The sequence below is a fragment of the Ochotona princeps genome, chromosome 5 (genome assembly GCF_030435755.1).
Source record: "Ochotona princeps isolate mOchPri1 chromosome 5, mOchPri1.hap1, whole genome shotgun sequence".
NCBI classification, from domain to species: domain Eukaryota; kingdom Metazoa; phylum Chordata; class Mammalia; order Lagomorpha; family Ochotonidae; genus Ochotona; species Ochotona princeps.
In genome coordinates, this window is record NC_080836.1 from 89,029,632 (window position 1) to 89,045,955 (window position 16,324).

Sequence of the window (16,324 nt, forward strand, 5' to 3'; positions counted from 1 at the left end):
CACTTGAGCCCTGAGTGATGGCCTTCCAGGGCAGGCATCCGTAGGAACCTGTAGCCTGCACTTGACACTGGAACTCCAAACCAGGCACATGCGTACAGAACACGGCGTCTTAACTGCCATGACCAAAACACATCCCTCTGTTAAAATGGATTTTAAGTTGTAAAAACTATCGGAGAAACGTTCTTACAAAACAGTGAGACTGTTACAGTTCAGTTTCTTTCTGACCACTACCATTCTTCCCATCTTCTTCCTACCCTCCCCACAGTATGCATCATAGTCAGATTATGATGTTGTTGTTGTTGATAGCGAGTTTAGCTTTGCGTGCCTACGACAATCTGCCAACTTGTCATACCTAATGATACGTCTTGGAAAAGTATGCATAGTACTCCGTCATTCTTCTAGATTTATTTTTTTATTTATTTTTTATTTTTATTACAAAGTCAGATATACTGAGAGGAGGAGAGATAGAGAGGAAGTGGAGCTGCCGGGATTAGAACCAGTGAGTACTCTGTCATTCTTATTAGCTAACATGAGCATTCCATTTACTCGCTTTATAAGGATCAGGGTTTGCCGCAGTGCTCATGGTCCCAGAGTGGAATGCCTTCACGTTTCTGTTGTTGGTAAATTGGACCCTTGACAAGAGTAATAATGCTACCAAACCCTTTAGCTTTAGCTTCTTGGTGACTAGCAGTGCATTTTAACAACTTCATTTCCTATTCAAACATCATTCACCATTTTAAGGGTGGTATTGGGCTGTTCTTACTGCCGGCATTGATGCCAACAATGCCAACCGCAGCAGAAGCATCTGATATTTACCCACAGTCCCTGGGCACCTGATGTTCTGCATGGAGACAGTTCCCTGGGGCCATGGTAACTGAGAGCCCCAAGGACTGCTTGTTTTCAAGGAAGAAGTAGAAAACAGGTTGGCCCTGACTTTCAGATTTCTCAAAAAAAAAAAAATCTTATGTAGCTTGAAGTCCCTTCTCTGTAAGAAATACACTGAGGACTTCTGAGACTTGAAGGAAAAGACATCTACAAGGCAGACAAAAATAGAAAATTGAAGTCTTTCAGCTCCAAAAGCACATCACGAGTTCAGTCTATGGAAAAGCTATGCTCAGAACAATGTAGCACTAGCTGCTTACATCAAATAGTCCTTCCACAAGTGTTTTGTGAGCCAACTTCAGAGGATACAATGATGAACTAGACAATAAGTTCCAGGAATGAAGGTGGGGACTTGGTTTTACTCTTTATAGTTTCCCCAGAACCTAAATAGTGCAAAACATAGGAAAGTCCCAGGAAACAGATGGACACACTGCCCAGCCTCTGCTGGAAGAGTGCATCTGTGTGATGAGCATGTGTTGCAGGAAGTGTGTTGACAAATGTAAGAAAATAGACAAAGAGCTATTTAATATTTGCGTGGGAAGTTCTAACTTCTGAATGATCTGTTGAGAAACTGCCCAGTTTCAGGAAGGAAAACCCAAAAAGCCCACCACCATCCTCTTTGGAGATCTCAGACCAACCAGAACTCCTCCACACTCTGAGCCAACCTCAGCATCATCACCCACACCAACCACCCAAAGGGGAATGCCACCCCGCCTCACGTCTCTGAAGACGTCTCAGGGGGGCTGGTGAAGGCCAACATGACTAGGAGTCACCAAGGTAAGGGCCAACCAAAGGTCCCCAGAGGGTCTCTTATTTCTTCCTTTGCAGTTTCCTTTCTGTACTAACACTTCATGCTCCTCCAGAGAACACCGTCCACCCAATTGTACGAGTCACTTACGGGCAAGGAAGGTACCCAACACGTCCCACCCCTAGCCCTCAGCAGAGGGCGAGCATATACACGAGATGAGACAATGAAATACTCTCCCTACAATCTGCCTCTTAAGGGCAAGGACCTGAAGACGGGAAATGGCTGGAGTTGGAGCATGATCTACTATGTTGGAGGGCAGCCCCAGCGCCCTTGCATTGTGGCTGATGAGACCTCGCCCGCACCTCTATTCCCCTAGGTCAAGTCATTTCAGCTATTTGGTTTCCCCATCATTCTGTGCATCACTCCAGAACTTGTCAATTAATTTTATGTATGTATGTATGTATGTATGTATTTTGGCCAGGTAGTGTCACAGTCTGTGACTTTCAGAGTGGATTCCGTACAGACTCCCCGTCATAGTTAAAAGGCAGAGGCTGGGTCCTGGTGACAGCCGACCGGTCCTGTTGAGGGTAGGAGGGGACGCAGCGCACTGAACACGGGTTCTAGTCAGGTGAGGTTTTTATTTCTGTTTCTCTGCTTCACTTCCCGTCCCTGAGGAGAAGTCAGCAGTATTTGTGGCCTGATACTCGGTCACTTCCCTCTGTGCTTTCCCATAATGCAAAGTGCCTTCTAATTTTTCAAGCTGCTTTCATTTAGTGCCGTATTCTGGTCGATTTCACTTCCTCCTCACCCCGCAAATATTCCGAGAAAACCTTAACTGTCACAGTCTGCTCATTCTTCAGTGTCAAGCGACCAGCGTCTCCGCCCTCCTCAGCATCGAGTAGAGCTGCTTTTCTCGACATCTGTATCTCTTCTTAAAGGATGACCCTGGACAGAATAAGCACAAACACAGGACAAAGCGATGAGGACTTTCGCACACCGGGAGATTTTTCTTGAAGAAAACCTGACCCCTGGGGCCAGCACAGTAGCATATCAGGCTAACTCTCCACCTGCAACACCAGCATCCCATATGGATGCCAGTTCTAAACCCTGTTGCTCCACTTCCAGTCCAGCTCACGGTGTATCACCTGGGAAGACAACAGAGGATGCCCCAAATCCCTGGGTCCCTGCACCCATGGAGGAGACCAGAGGAAACTCCTGGTTCCTGGCTCTGGATCAGCTCAGTTCTGGTGATTGTGGCTACTTGGGGAATGAGCCAGGAGAAGGAAGGGGTGGGTGGGGTGGCAGGGAGAAAGAGAGAGAGGGAGAGAAAACCTGACTTACTACAGTCCTACCACAGTGGTAACATAAGCCTGTTGAGTGTCAAACCAGTCCAGCATTTTTTTTTTCCAGTTATTTATGTAACTGGAAAATTCTGAAGAAACGCTAGCTTTTGACATAATTGAATGTGGGCAATTAAAGGAAACTAGGGGTGGAGCTTCTCAAATCATTTGGTATCAGATCCCCAGGAGGCTCCAAATTACTGAGCTTTTCTGCAGAAAGGGGACATCTTCTTCCCAACCTCTAGGCAACAGACCCTGGGTCTAGGTCTTTCTGCTCTGAAATGCAACCAGCTGCTCTGTTCCGAAGGAGGAACTGCATCCATGTGATAGGTTCTAGCCTCATACCCATCCTCGTGGTATTCAGGTGAAAAGGCCTTGGGGATCTAGGAAAAGGAAGTTGCTTGGTCTAACAGTGTGGAGAGACACAGCAAAGGGAATGCATCCTGGCGAGGCAACGCCACACGCCTGCGGTACACTCACTGGGGCAGCTGCCAAAGCAGCCTGAAGCACAGCGGGGTGTGTGAAAGCATCTTCCCCCACGTGGAGTGCACTGAAAGGGCCCCATGAGAAGCAGCCGGTCCACAGCTCATCAACACACACAACAGGCCCTTTGTGCGAAAGAGAATTCAGAATCTCAGTGCACCTGCTAAAGATTCAGTTAATTGATGAGCTCAGTCTCATCTATTCCCCAAAACACAGAGAATGAATGAGAAATGGCTGTGGGTAGGAGCAATTTTCCAGTGGGTGACAATCTGAAACCTGTGCAAGTATTCATGGGAACTCCAGATTCCTAAAGTCCATCTGGCATCTTCTGAGCTGGATGTTCTGGGGCAGGGCATCCCAGAGTCTGAAGGGTGACAGGCTTCCAGGCAGGGCCAGGATTCAAGTGAGACAAATCAGGGATTCAGGGTGTTCTCTCGGGGTGACTCCGTGTCTGCCTGACCCTGCAAATGCATCCTTCAGTGTCACTCAGGCCCCTCCTGCCCCTCGCCCCGTCCTGCCTCACCTCCAGAGGTTTGGGGATTCTGAGGTAGATCAAATTATCCAACTCAGCAGGTACTGGCAACTCCATAGACACCAAAAGATAAACTGCTCTCTCTAAGGACAGATCCCCTCTGAGCCAAGACCAGAACAAGAGGAGGCCTTGCTTCTGTAGGAGTTCTGGGTTTATCTTGTGCCTCGAGGCTCTAGGTCTCTTGATTCCTCCAGGGTGCCTGTCCTTAATCCCATTCCCATCTTTCTCATGCTTCCCTCTACTGCTGCCTCCTGCCTCCCACAGCTAACCGTGCACAGTTCACCTGTTAGCTGTGCTCCCATGCCTGACTATGCCGCCATGGCCACGTAGACTGTCCAATCTAACTACCCTGGCTTAGCTGAAAACAGTCCCGCAGCTAGCTGCGCTGACATATTTAACTGTACTATTGTGTCTAGCTGTACTACCATAGCCTCCACACAGCCGTCACCATCTGTCCATCCGTAGCTATATCCAATAAAGTGCCCTTTGTGGTTAACTCCCCGTGTCGAACTGTATTCCCGTGTCAGTCATGGGATTCTGCCCCGCCATGGCGGAACTTTTGCAATGACCAGACAAGTCTCAGCTCTCAGCTCAGAGCATGAGGTCTGGGTGCCATTGTCCCCCTCTCTGTAACACCAGACCCTCTACAGTTCCAAGCACTCAGCACCATCCAAAGGGTCCCTGTATTATCCCTAACTACGAACACAAGCTGGGCCCGCCGATCAGGCCGTGCTGCTTTTTACTCCAATTGCACTCTAGTTACATTTATTGAACGCAAGGTGACATAAAGCTACAAAATAAGATAAAACATGCAACAAGAACATTAATCTGAAAAAAATTTTGTATTATGCTTACAGACCCTGAAAGTCTTGCTTAGACTCTAAACCCAGGCTTTCCCAACTGAGTGCTAGAGATAAGCACATTTATGCTTATGGTTTTTAAAATTTCAATCCCTTTATGTTACTTCTTGCTTCAACACACCTATACAGATGAGCAGACCAACATCCTGTGACTTTTCTTAGAGCTTCTACACAAGGAAAGGTACCAGGTAAGGCTCCCCAGGAATCACACAGCACAGCACGCAAACCCTCCTGTAGTCCTCGATGCTGCCGCCTGGTGGTCGACAGCTGTAAATGAACTACAGTCCGGAGAGAAGAGGCTGAGGCTCCGAAATGGTCAAAAAGCTTTCACTCCACGGATGGAAAGGTGGGACAGCTACAAAGCTGTGTGGCCCAGGTCTTCAAAAGCCCGAGTGATATTCCAGTGTCAGCTCTGACTGACTCTAGGCCAAAGTCTACACTTGCTTAAGTACTGCTGGACTGAGCACTAAGCTCGCCCCTCTGCCATGCACTGACGTCCCTGATTGCTGTGTCATCACATTTGATATTATCAAGCATTAGTGTTTGACTTGTTATCCTGAGAAAAAAATAACAGAAAATTACATGGGCTTACATACTTTTTTTTACATAAAGGAAATAATATCCATAAATGATGGAAATTGAGGACAAATTTTTAAACTGCTATTATTTATTTATTTTATCTTTCGTGTACCTAAATAAGTCAATCTCAAACACTGCTAGATAGATCCCATGAGAAGGTGTCTGGCCTGGCAGTTAAGGGTAGGTAGGGTAGCTCATGGACTCAGCACATGAAGCAAAGAGGTGGGACTGAGCTTAGCCCACCTTAGCGGGAGCTCTCAGGGTGAAATAATCCAAGCAGACCCACGCTGATCAGTCTCTGGGTGAACATGACCTTGGGTGAAGCCTGTCTTGTCTGGGTAAGAGGCTGGTGGCTCAGGGCTGTCTGTGCTGGAGTTCAAAGAAATCGAGCGAGATGCCAAGGTGAGTGAAATGTCTTTATTCTTCAGTTGGGCAGCCACTTCTTGCCATGAACAAAGAAGCTCCTCGAACAAAACAAGTGGAGTTTTTTACAGCAGGTACCTACATGACAGTGGGCAACTACGTGACAGTGGGAACCGCGTCATGGGGGGGTGTAAATGATGGGCCACTTCTACGTGACACAAAGCAGAAAGCAGGCAGTAAAGATTAACCATGAATAGGCACAGGTTTCTGGTCTTATCACTTCAGTACAAACCGTAGTATACAACATGCTTCGAAGGGAACTGTCTGTCCCGTAAATCTTTAACACTCCCAGGAACTGCCTAGCTCCTGCTTGCTTGCTGGTGCTTCACAAAGCAGAGTGTTCTCATAACATGTGCAAGCGAGCCTCTATAGGGTCCAGACTTCCAGGCACACAGTCACCTTGACAAATAAGCCTTCCAGTGTGCTGGCTGGTTCTGTCCTGGGGAGGCCCCGTTGGGTACATCTCAGCATTCACTGCCCTGAAAGCCCTGGACACAAATCCAGTCCATGGAGCATTCCAGAAGCTTGGGATCTCCTTCCTTCACAAATGCCGGGAGCCTTTCATTTGATTACGTTCGTGTAAGATGAAGTCTTTAAGGCATGATCAGTAAAGAAGTCTCGGGCAGCTGTTTGGTGCTGTGGTGGACTCTCTGCTTGAGATGCCTGCATCCCACACCGGAGTCCCCGGTTCAAATCCCGACTTCCCATCCAGCTTCCTGCTAATGCACATCTCCAGAAGCAGTAGGTGATGGTTCCAGTACTTGGGTCCCTGTGACCCATGTGGGGCACCCTGGGGGAGGTACAGGCTGCTGGTTTTACCCAGTCCCAATCCCAGCTGTTGCAGGCATTTGGAAACTGAACTGGCAGATCAATGATATCTCTACTTTATTCCTACTTGGCCTTTCAAATAACTGTTTCTAAAAAGAGGGGGAAATCTAGAAATAGTATTGAAAAATTATGTCCTCGGGCTCGGCAGCGTGGCCTAGTGGCTATGGTCCTTGCCTTGATCCCATATGGCTGCTGGTTCTAATCCCGGCAGCTCCAGTTCCTCTCTGTCTCTCCTCCTCTCAGTATATCTGACTTTGTAATAAAAATAAAAAAATAAATCTTTAAAAAAAAAAAAAAAAGAAAAATTATGTCCTCCAGTAGAAGTCTGGCCCCATTAAGTTGATGAAAACCTCTTCCCTGGAAGTTGTGACATAAGCCACAAAGTGGATGAACTCCGAAAGTCCTGTAGTATGCGGAACTGCCCAAGGTCACATACAGCGTGATGCAGTTGGCATGAAATGTCCAGGGACAGTCCATCCCACTGAAGGGGAGAAGCAGGACCCACGGCTCAGCATGCACAGTGCTGCCCTCTAGGTGACGAAAATGCTTTGGAACTAGACAGAGGTAGTAGTTCCAACTCCACAAAATTGTTAGTATATTAAATTTCACTGGCTAACTCCTATAAAAATGGTTAATTTTATGTTATACCAATTTTACCTGGAATGAGACAAGCACACACACACACACACACCCCTTCCCTGGGAGCATCCACTATATTAAAATTAACCTTCCTCTGTAGAAATCTTAATTCTGAAGTAATTAAAAAATCATGAAAATGTTACTCTATCCTGCGTAAACGTGGAAGTCAGGTAAAATGCTTTGGGTTTTTTTTCAAAGATTTATTTTTTTTTATTACAAAGTCAGATATACAGAGAGGAGGAGAGACAGAGACATCTTCCGTCTGATGGTTCACTCCCCAAGTGACCGCAACGGCCTGTGCTGCGCCGATCCGAAGCTGGGAACCAGGAACCTCTTCCGGGTCTCCCACATGGGACCCTTTTCATGTTCCTCCTTTTTGTCTTTTACCACGATCTCAAATCAAATCTCTTTATTCCTTTGTAATTTTAATGTTTTAAAATCGTCAAGGATTAAAAAAAACTTTAGTAAAACCGGAAACTGGGTTACTAAAAAGCACAAAACCAAAGAAGTCTAACAAAGTGATATTTGGTGTATAACATTAATTCAGAAGGTTAAAATTAAGCGGTAAAAAACTCTGACTTACACCCACTCTGCATTACCCATGAAGAAGACTCATTTTTAGCTGTACTGTTTAGGTCCAGGGTCATTGTTAGCTTTTGAATAGGGTGATTCTGTGAAGTCCTAATTAGAACTATAAACACTGACTAAACCTTGTGGTTCAATCTAGAGAAATGAATAGAAAATATGAATGGTTCGAGAATGCAAGAGAAGCAGAGAACACTGGTTCTCCTTTGCCAGTAGGATATAAAAGTCCCCCATTCACAGGTGCTCCAGCAGTACCCAAGTAATTACTCCTTGCTTGCAATCCTCCCTGGTGGGAACTAACTGGTAGTGCTGGCTAACCCAGTGTGAGAACAGGGGAGGGTTATACTCCGTCCCTGCAGAGCAGAATCGGGGCCAAGCTGCAATCATCGTGCCTCCTTAGTTCCGTTTGCGTCCTGGATCTTCCTTGCCCTCCCTTGTGCGCTCCAGTGCCCAGGACAAATGCTGTGCGGTTTCTGCTCAAGGTGCTGTTGATGCATAAGTAGCTTGTACTCTGGCCTTGCTACTCTCATCAAGTAATGGACTGTTTCTATTTTACAGTGCTTTCCTTTTTTAAATGTTTGCTGATTTCTAAGCTTATCCAGGGGAGAAAATGCTAGAATCAGTCATCTCTTACTCTGCTTCCATAGTTGCTAGCAGCTATTTACCAGTCTCATTTCACCTACCCCCTCTCTATTCCTAACATTTTATTTTATTTTTGATGACGTTTACATGGTTGACTAGGGTGAAAAGGGTCCAGGATCAGGGGAAATGGGTGAGACCTTTGTTTCCACATTTTCTTTCCCTTCTTCCTGTATCTGGGGGAAAGGAAGAGAGAAGGGAGAAGCCACACCCAGCCTCCCAACCACCTCAGCACCCGGGGATGGGGAACAGCCAACCCATGTCATCCCAAAGTCCTCCACGTGGAGCACAGACCTGGGGTTCTGTTCAAGTGGTTTCGACAGTTCTGAAATGCTGTTGATCTCACTGATCCAAAGATGAGGCAATTCTTCCAAGGTCCATTGGTTGACGCAGTCCACCTCTGAGTCTCCATTGGCTCAGATACTTGCTGTCATGTTTCATGGGGGTAGTTGACCAATTTCTTCTGCCCTCCTTCCTCTGCTATGGTACCAGATGTCCTCTGGGCTCCAGTGGACTGCCACATCTTCCATATGCCTCTGGGTATGTCATCCAGTACTCTGTCAGGGCCATTGAGGAGTCCAGTTTTGACACAGGCACCCCATTGTCAGACCACAGGTCCTGCCACTCTCCCCATGGCTGGAGCTTTGAGTTCAGCAGTTTAGTTGGGGGGATCCTCAAAGAAATCTCATCTGAGGTGATCCCAGTCCTGACTGTATACACCCATCAGTATGGGGTCCAGCTTTGTCTGTCACCCCCATCAGCCTACATCCACATTGGTAATTGCAATTACTAGGTCAGATCTATCTCTAGTCATACCTTATGCAAACCAATAGGTGCTACAGCCCAGCTCAACGCTGCTCTCCGCACAGTCAGCACTCAGATACATCATTTGGAGCTGCAGAGTGAGCCCCAATAACTCCCACTGGGCTGGGCCCTGGCCCTGATTTCTGTGTCTGCCAGCATATGCAGTGGACTGGTCCAGTCTGTCCCACCTCCCATTCAGCTCTCATTAGCTCTCGTATACATAATTGGGCATTAAAGCCAAACTCATCCCAATCCATTCCACCCTCCAGCCCACACTCACGCCAGCAGGAATGCCTATCTAGCCAGGCCCACCCCAAGTTCTGAATTTCAGGCACGCTAGTGGGAGTTGCAGCCCATCAGAGGGGTGCCCACAGTTTCCCTACTGGACCCACTCTCAGACCTGGAGCTTGCACGCTCCAGGCAGTTCTGCAGTCTAGTTCAGCAGGACCTGCCCCCTGTCCCAGCACTTGCCAGCTGATGATGGGACAAAGCCCAACGAGCCTGCCCTTACTCTGGCTCAACGCATGCACCAATGAATACACTCAGCACAGCCTAGCTCTTCCCCAACCCAGTCCACATGCAGGTCAAAAGGTGTTGTAGTCCTGCCCAGCCTGGCCTGCCCCCAGTCCCAGCTCTCATACTCACCAACAGGAGCAGTGGCCCAGCAAGAGAGTCCCTACAGCTTTCATACCAGGCTCACACCCCCTCCCAAGGAAGTCTTGTCTATGCCGGTGGGTGCTGCAACCCAGTCGGGCATGGCCCTTCTCACCTCAGCATTTACCTTTGGGTGCTATAGCCTGGCCTGCCTGCCCCCAGTTCCAGCCTGCCCTGGTGGGTGCTGCCATACAACCTGGCCCAGCCAACCTTCAGTCCTGGCCCTAATGCTTACTGGCTGGTACTGTAGACCAATCCAGCCTGTCCCGCGTCCTGTCCTGGTTCTCAGATTTGCCATGGGTGTTATGAACTAGCTCAGCCTGGCCCGGCCCCAGGCCTGAGCCACACATGTCAGTGGTACTGTAACCTGGCCTGGTCTGAGCTGCTCTTTGCCTTAGTTCTTGAGCTCACCTGCAGGGACTGCCACCTGACAAAAGAGTTCTCCAAGTTCCTCTATCAGATCTCCTCCCAGGAGAAGATCTCACTCAAATCGGTGGGTCCTTGGCCCAGGCTGTCTTTGTCCACCTCCTGCAGTGCCAGGAACAGTAGCCTTGCCCAACTGGCTCACACCCATTCTGGTTCTTGCTTTTGGGAGCTCCGCCCAGCCACACCTGGTCTGCACCTAGACACAGCCCTCATGTGGCTGAGCAGAAGCTGAGACCTAGCCCAGTCCATCTTACACCCATCTTGGCTCTAGTGAGCACCAGTGTGTGCTGGAGTCTAGCCCAGTCTGGCACACCCCTGATCCAGGCCACACCCATGCCGAGGGAGACTGCAGCCATGCCCAGCCTAGACTGCCACATCCATTCCAGTCTCCGTGCTCATCAGTGGGAACCACAACCCAGTCAGGGCGTTCCCTTAGTGCCGTGACTGTTCCCAGCCACAGCTTTGCGCATGCTAATGGTTGCTCTGACCCAGCTTACAATAGCCCAGCCCCTGTCTTGACCTTTGCCATTGGATGCTGCATCCTGACCTGATCCAACCCGCCTCCAGTACCAAAGCTCACTGGCAGGTGCTGCAGCCAAGTCCTGTTCAATCTGCTCCAATCCCTGACTCATGCAAATTGGTAGGTGTGATATCCCAGCCCGGCATGACCCGTGCTCCAGCCTGGCTCCTGCATTTGCCATTGGGTTAAGGCTGAGTTGGCCCTGCCCAATCCAGGCCCCTCCAAAACCAACCCACACACTTGCTGATGGGGAGATGTATCCTGCTCAGCCTAACCAACACCCAGGCCTGGGTCACATGCGCACCAGTTGGAGCTATGGCCCACGAGGGGAGTTTCCCAAGTTTCCCCACCAGCCCCAACCCCAGACCCAGATCCCACACATGCCAGCAGACGGTAGGCCCTTACCCAGCACAGTCCTTACTCTCCATCCTGACCTATATATGAGGTGGTGCATGTTGTAGCCTGGCCCACCCCACACCCTATTCTTGGGTGTGCCTAAAAATGCTGCAGCTTGGTCTAGCCCGGCCTGTGCTAAACCCCAGTACGCATGAGTGTCAGAAGGTTCCATGGTCGCACCTAGCTCAGGGCCATGCCATCCCCAGCTCTTAAGCAAACCAGTGGATATTGCAGTTCCACATGGGTGGGTCCACGTACACCCCCACAGATTCTGTCCCAGACCTGATTTCCTTGTTTGCTAATTAGTGCCGTGGGCCAGCCAAACATTGCCAGGCTCCCGTTCCGACTCTCACTGGCAGGTACTGTGATCTGGCCCTGTCAGGCAGTCCCCCAGCCCCAGCTTTAATGTGCGCCACAGCTCTGGTCTCCCACGTGTCTGACCCTAAAATGCCCTTCAGTTTCTACTTCGAAACCTCTCAGTTGGAGGTGCCTCAGTGCTCATTCCTCACTGGCCCCCCCCCGCCCACACATCTATCCACCGCCTTCCCTGGGCAATCTGCCCTCCGCCCTCTGCTATGGCAGCAGGTGTTCTCCGCAGGCTCTAATCTTTTTGCATCTGGGTATGCCACCCTCTGCCCCATCTAAACCACTGGGCAGGCTCATGCAGGCACAGGGGCCTTACCATGCAAGTCCCTCAGAAGTCATTGCTCGCCTGGAAGTGAGGCCTCAAGTCCCTGCCTGCCCTCACCTGTGCCGTCCCCCAGACCACCCATGAGCCCAGAACCTCTAGCACTCAGACGGAGCCACCAATGGCCCTTGGGCTTCACACATCGCCAGACTGACCCTCCCTCGGCCCAGCAGCACAGCGCATGCCACCAAAAAGGGCCTGGGTGGGCCAATTCCTACCTTTTTTATAGACATATTTTATTTGCTTAAAAGACAGGGCGAAAGGAATAGACAGAAAGAAGGAGAACTGGTTCACTCCTCAAATGGTCACATTGGCTAGAACCAGGCCAGGCTGAAGGCGGGAGCCTGGATCTGTGAGCAGGCCTCTCATGTGGGGGGCAGGGCCCAAGTCCTTAGACCACCTTCGGCTGCTTTGCCAGCAATACCATGGAGCTGGACCGGAAGTGCAGCATCTGACCGGGGCTGCTGGTAGTGCTGCGTTGTGTGGCTTGACCCACCGTGTCACAGAACTAGCCATGCCTCCCATCAAAACAAAAAAAAAAAAAAAAGAAATGTTTTTAAAGCAAATTCAAGACCTTGACACCTCTCTGGTGAGTAGGAACATATTTTTAAGATTTTCACTTATTTTTATTGGTAAGGCAAATATACAGAGAGGAGGAGAGACAGGGAGTGAGGTCTTCCATCCACTGATTCACTCCCCAAGTGGCTGCAATGGCCAGAGCATCTCCCACATGGGTGCAGGGTCCCAAAGGTTTGACCATCCTCCTCTGCTTTCCCAGGCCACAGGCAGGGAGCTGGATGGGAAGTGGGGCAGCTGGGACACGCACTGGCACTCACCGATGCACCCAGCACATGCAAGGCGAGGACTTGAGCTGCTAGGGTGTCGCACCAGGCCCTGCGTAGGAACATTTTTAAATGTAACTACCATAAACTCAGGGTGCTTAATACAACGACTAGTAATTCTTTAATATTCTCTAATAACCAGCCCATATTCAGAAGGGCCTTGGATTTGAACCCAAGCAGTTGGGCTCTGGAGGAATCTAACAATCTATAACCCCAGAAAGTGAATTCACACAGAAAGAGGGCAAAAGCCGCAGGATGAGGAAGCAGAAAAGTCACTTGCAGCCTCAGCCAAGGGCAGCCGCAGTGTCAAAGGAGGTGCAAGATGTGTCCTTTTAGGAAATGATGGCCCCAAGGAGGTCAAGTTCGGAGGCTGCAGGTGGCAAGAAGCGGCAGGGCCCCCACTCAGACCAGCGAACTCAGGTGGATGCCGGACCGTCTCCGGCCCTGGCAGATCCTGGCAAGCGAACTGCCCCGGAGTGCCCCAGGCGGCGCTGTGCAGGGCGCGGCTATGCCTCTCACTCCACGCAGCCACAGCTGCTCCAAAGCCGCACGCACCAACAGCCTTCGTTACCCACAATCCCAAGTCATGCATGCAAGGTGCACAATACCTGTCGGCATTGCCGGAGATTTGGGCTGGTTTTATTTTTATTTTATTTTGTCAAACTATTTTGTTTGTTTGTGCGTCTCACTTTTACATGATGGAGATCGTCTCCGCTTCAGTCCGGGCTGGATACCATTCAGTTCAGAGCACTTTTCCACCCAGGCTAGGGAGCTTTCCTGAATGGAGGGAGACACGGACAGGGTTCGTTCACCAGAGATGGGGAGGGCCACCGCAGTCAGTCCCACCCAGATGGGCCAGCCGCGCAGGCAGCAGCTGCTTCCGCAGGGAAAAGTCCAGCTGCGCTGCACACACCGCCAGCAGAACTCCCCGAGCAACAACCCCGCACCCCGCACCTCGCCCCACACACATACACACGCACAGTCCTCCTGCCTCTGGCTTGTGGTCGCGGGCTCCATCTCATTAACCTTCACCCTTTGGGGCTGTTTTTAAACACAGGGTGGTGATAATTCATATATTTTGATTTGAATGATTTTCTTGTGTGGTGTATACTCTGTAAACAAGAAATGAAAAGGGCCTGGCGCGGTAGCCTAGCGGCTAAAGTCCTCGACTTGAATGTGCCGGAATCCCATATGGGCGCAGGTTCTAATCCCGGCCGCCCCATTTCCCTGCTTGTGGCCTGGGAAAGCAGTTGAGGACGGCCCAAAGCCTTAGGACCCTGCACCTGCGTGGGAGACCCAGAGGAAGAGGCTCAGGCCTCCTGGCTTCAGATTGGCTCAGCTCCAGCCGTTGCGGCCGCTTGCGGAGTGAACCATTGGACGGAAGATCTTCCTCTCTGTCTCTCCTCCTCTCTGACTTTGCAATAAAAATAAATAAATCTTTTTTTAAAAAAGAAATGAAAAAATACTGAAAGCAAATAAAGCTCATGTTGAAGCAGCTTTGTTACAGCAGGTGTCTGGAATCACAAGGCATTGCCCAGAGAAGCTGGCATTCCAGAAGTGACCACAAGGTGGCGCCAGACGCTCGCTGGAAAGGTCGACTCCTCGGTTGCTTCTCTGCTGTCCTACCCTGTGGTTCTTCAGAGTTCACTTCCTTCTGGCCAAGCCCGCATTACTCCACTATTTATAAGTAACTCCCCTTGTACATGTGATGGTGTGGCCATCCTCACAGTGACAGAAGCCCATATCAGAGTTTGCCTTTCTGTTCATCGGGTACTTCAGGGAAGGCCTCTCTCAGAGGCACAGAATCCCCAGAGTGCGCCACCCAGCCCCGTGACCCATTTCCCAGGGGAGCAGACTTGAAAGCAGGTTACACACGCCACGTTGACAAGCAGCCGACCTCACACAGGGCTGCAGTCACCAAGGAGCAGCCGAGTGCCAGCTTTCAGGATGCCTGTCTGCACTGGGTTTGGGAGCACCCAGGGATCAACAGGTGCAAACAGACATGGCCCTACTCTCCGCCACTCCCCGTGTTCTACTGTGGGTAATGGGGGGAGGAGAAGGGTTAGCAGAAGAGTAACTTTGGAGATCTTGTATTAGGGGACACAGCAAGCCAAAATCTTATTGAAACGCAACCCTGGGTCCTGCAAGGTTGCCAAGGTTGCCAGTGACCCACTGAGTGCTCTGATCCTCCGCGAGGATTCTGCCCAGGAAGTCTCCTGCACATCTCCACAGGGTCTTGGCGTCTGCCTCTTAGAGCCTTGACTCACGGCCCGAGTTCATCTATAAGAGCAGTGTGTGAGCCCGCCCTCCTCCACCCAGGTCTTCTCTCTCCATAAAATTACTGTGATATGAAAAACTATAGAACTGTTTTTGTATCCCTCCAGGTATCTTTTTCTTCCTTTTGTAAGCCTTCAGCACCACAGCCTTACCCATTGTAGCACTTCATGTTACAGCAATTTTAATTTTATGGGGTGGTTTGATGACAAAGACAATGAGGGTGGGTGAGCAACAACGTAAGTGGAGTTTATTGAGAGGCAAGAATCCCACCAACCAGGAGAGGACCCAAGGGAGGGTGACGGCCAGGTGCGGGAGGTTTTACAGGGAGTGCATAGAAGTTGATCAGTGCTTCAGTGGCTTCAATTCATCAGAGGTTTATTCTGGTTTTTTCCTGTGTCTCTTGAGAAGCGGTCACCTTGCTGACCACTTGGGAAATGTGACAGTTGATAACCATTGCTGATCTCCGCAGCAAGAAAGGTGACAAGAACCTGAGGCGTTGCCAAGCCCTTGAGGCGCGCTGCTGTGTGATGGCCGGATCTCACATGCAGCCCAACCTGCCTCCTGCCTCTCTACCAGTGACTGCTCTCACTGCCTCCTCATACCCCTTCTCCCAGGTCCCCTTTGAACGTGTTACAGCAGAACTTCCCTTTTAGTGATATTTTGTTTTTATTTCCTTATTTTTTTCTTATTAACTTCTTCACTGACTCAAGGTTTTTTTTTTTCATTTCTTCATCAACACATTGGCTATTCAGTAGCATGTTACTTAACTCCACAGTGCTATAAATCTGTTGTTTTATCGTTATTCCTGTTGTGGATCTTATTTCATGGCTTCTCATTTAAGGGAATGTATAGTAACTGCATAATGGAGACTGTCATATCCAGTTGTGAGGATACAACGCAGGATGCACCTCTGCTTCCAGATCAAAGATGGACTCCCAGTGAAACTGCTGGATGTGTCTTGACAACAGGATGCTGGGCTGTCTGCCATTGTCTATACCTGCATGTCAGGATACACTTAAATAGCAGAATGATGGACTTTATGACTGCTTATGAAGTATTATTCTATTGTAATAATATGGGGGAAATAAATTAGGGTGAGGAGATATGGGGAGGGAGGAGAGGAAACCCCAGAGCCCATGCAATTGTACCAAAAATTAAAAACAGACTAGAAGAGAAAAT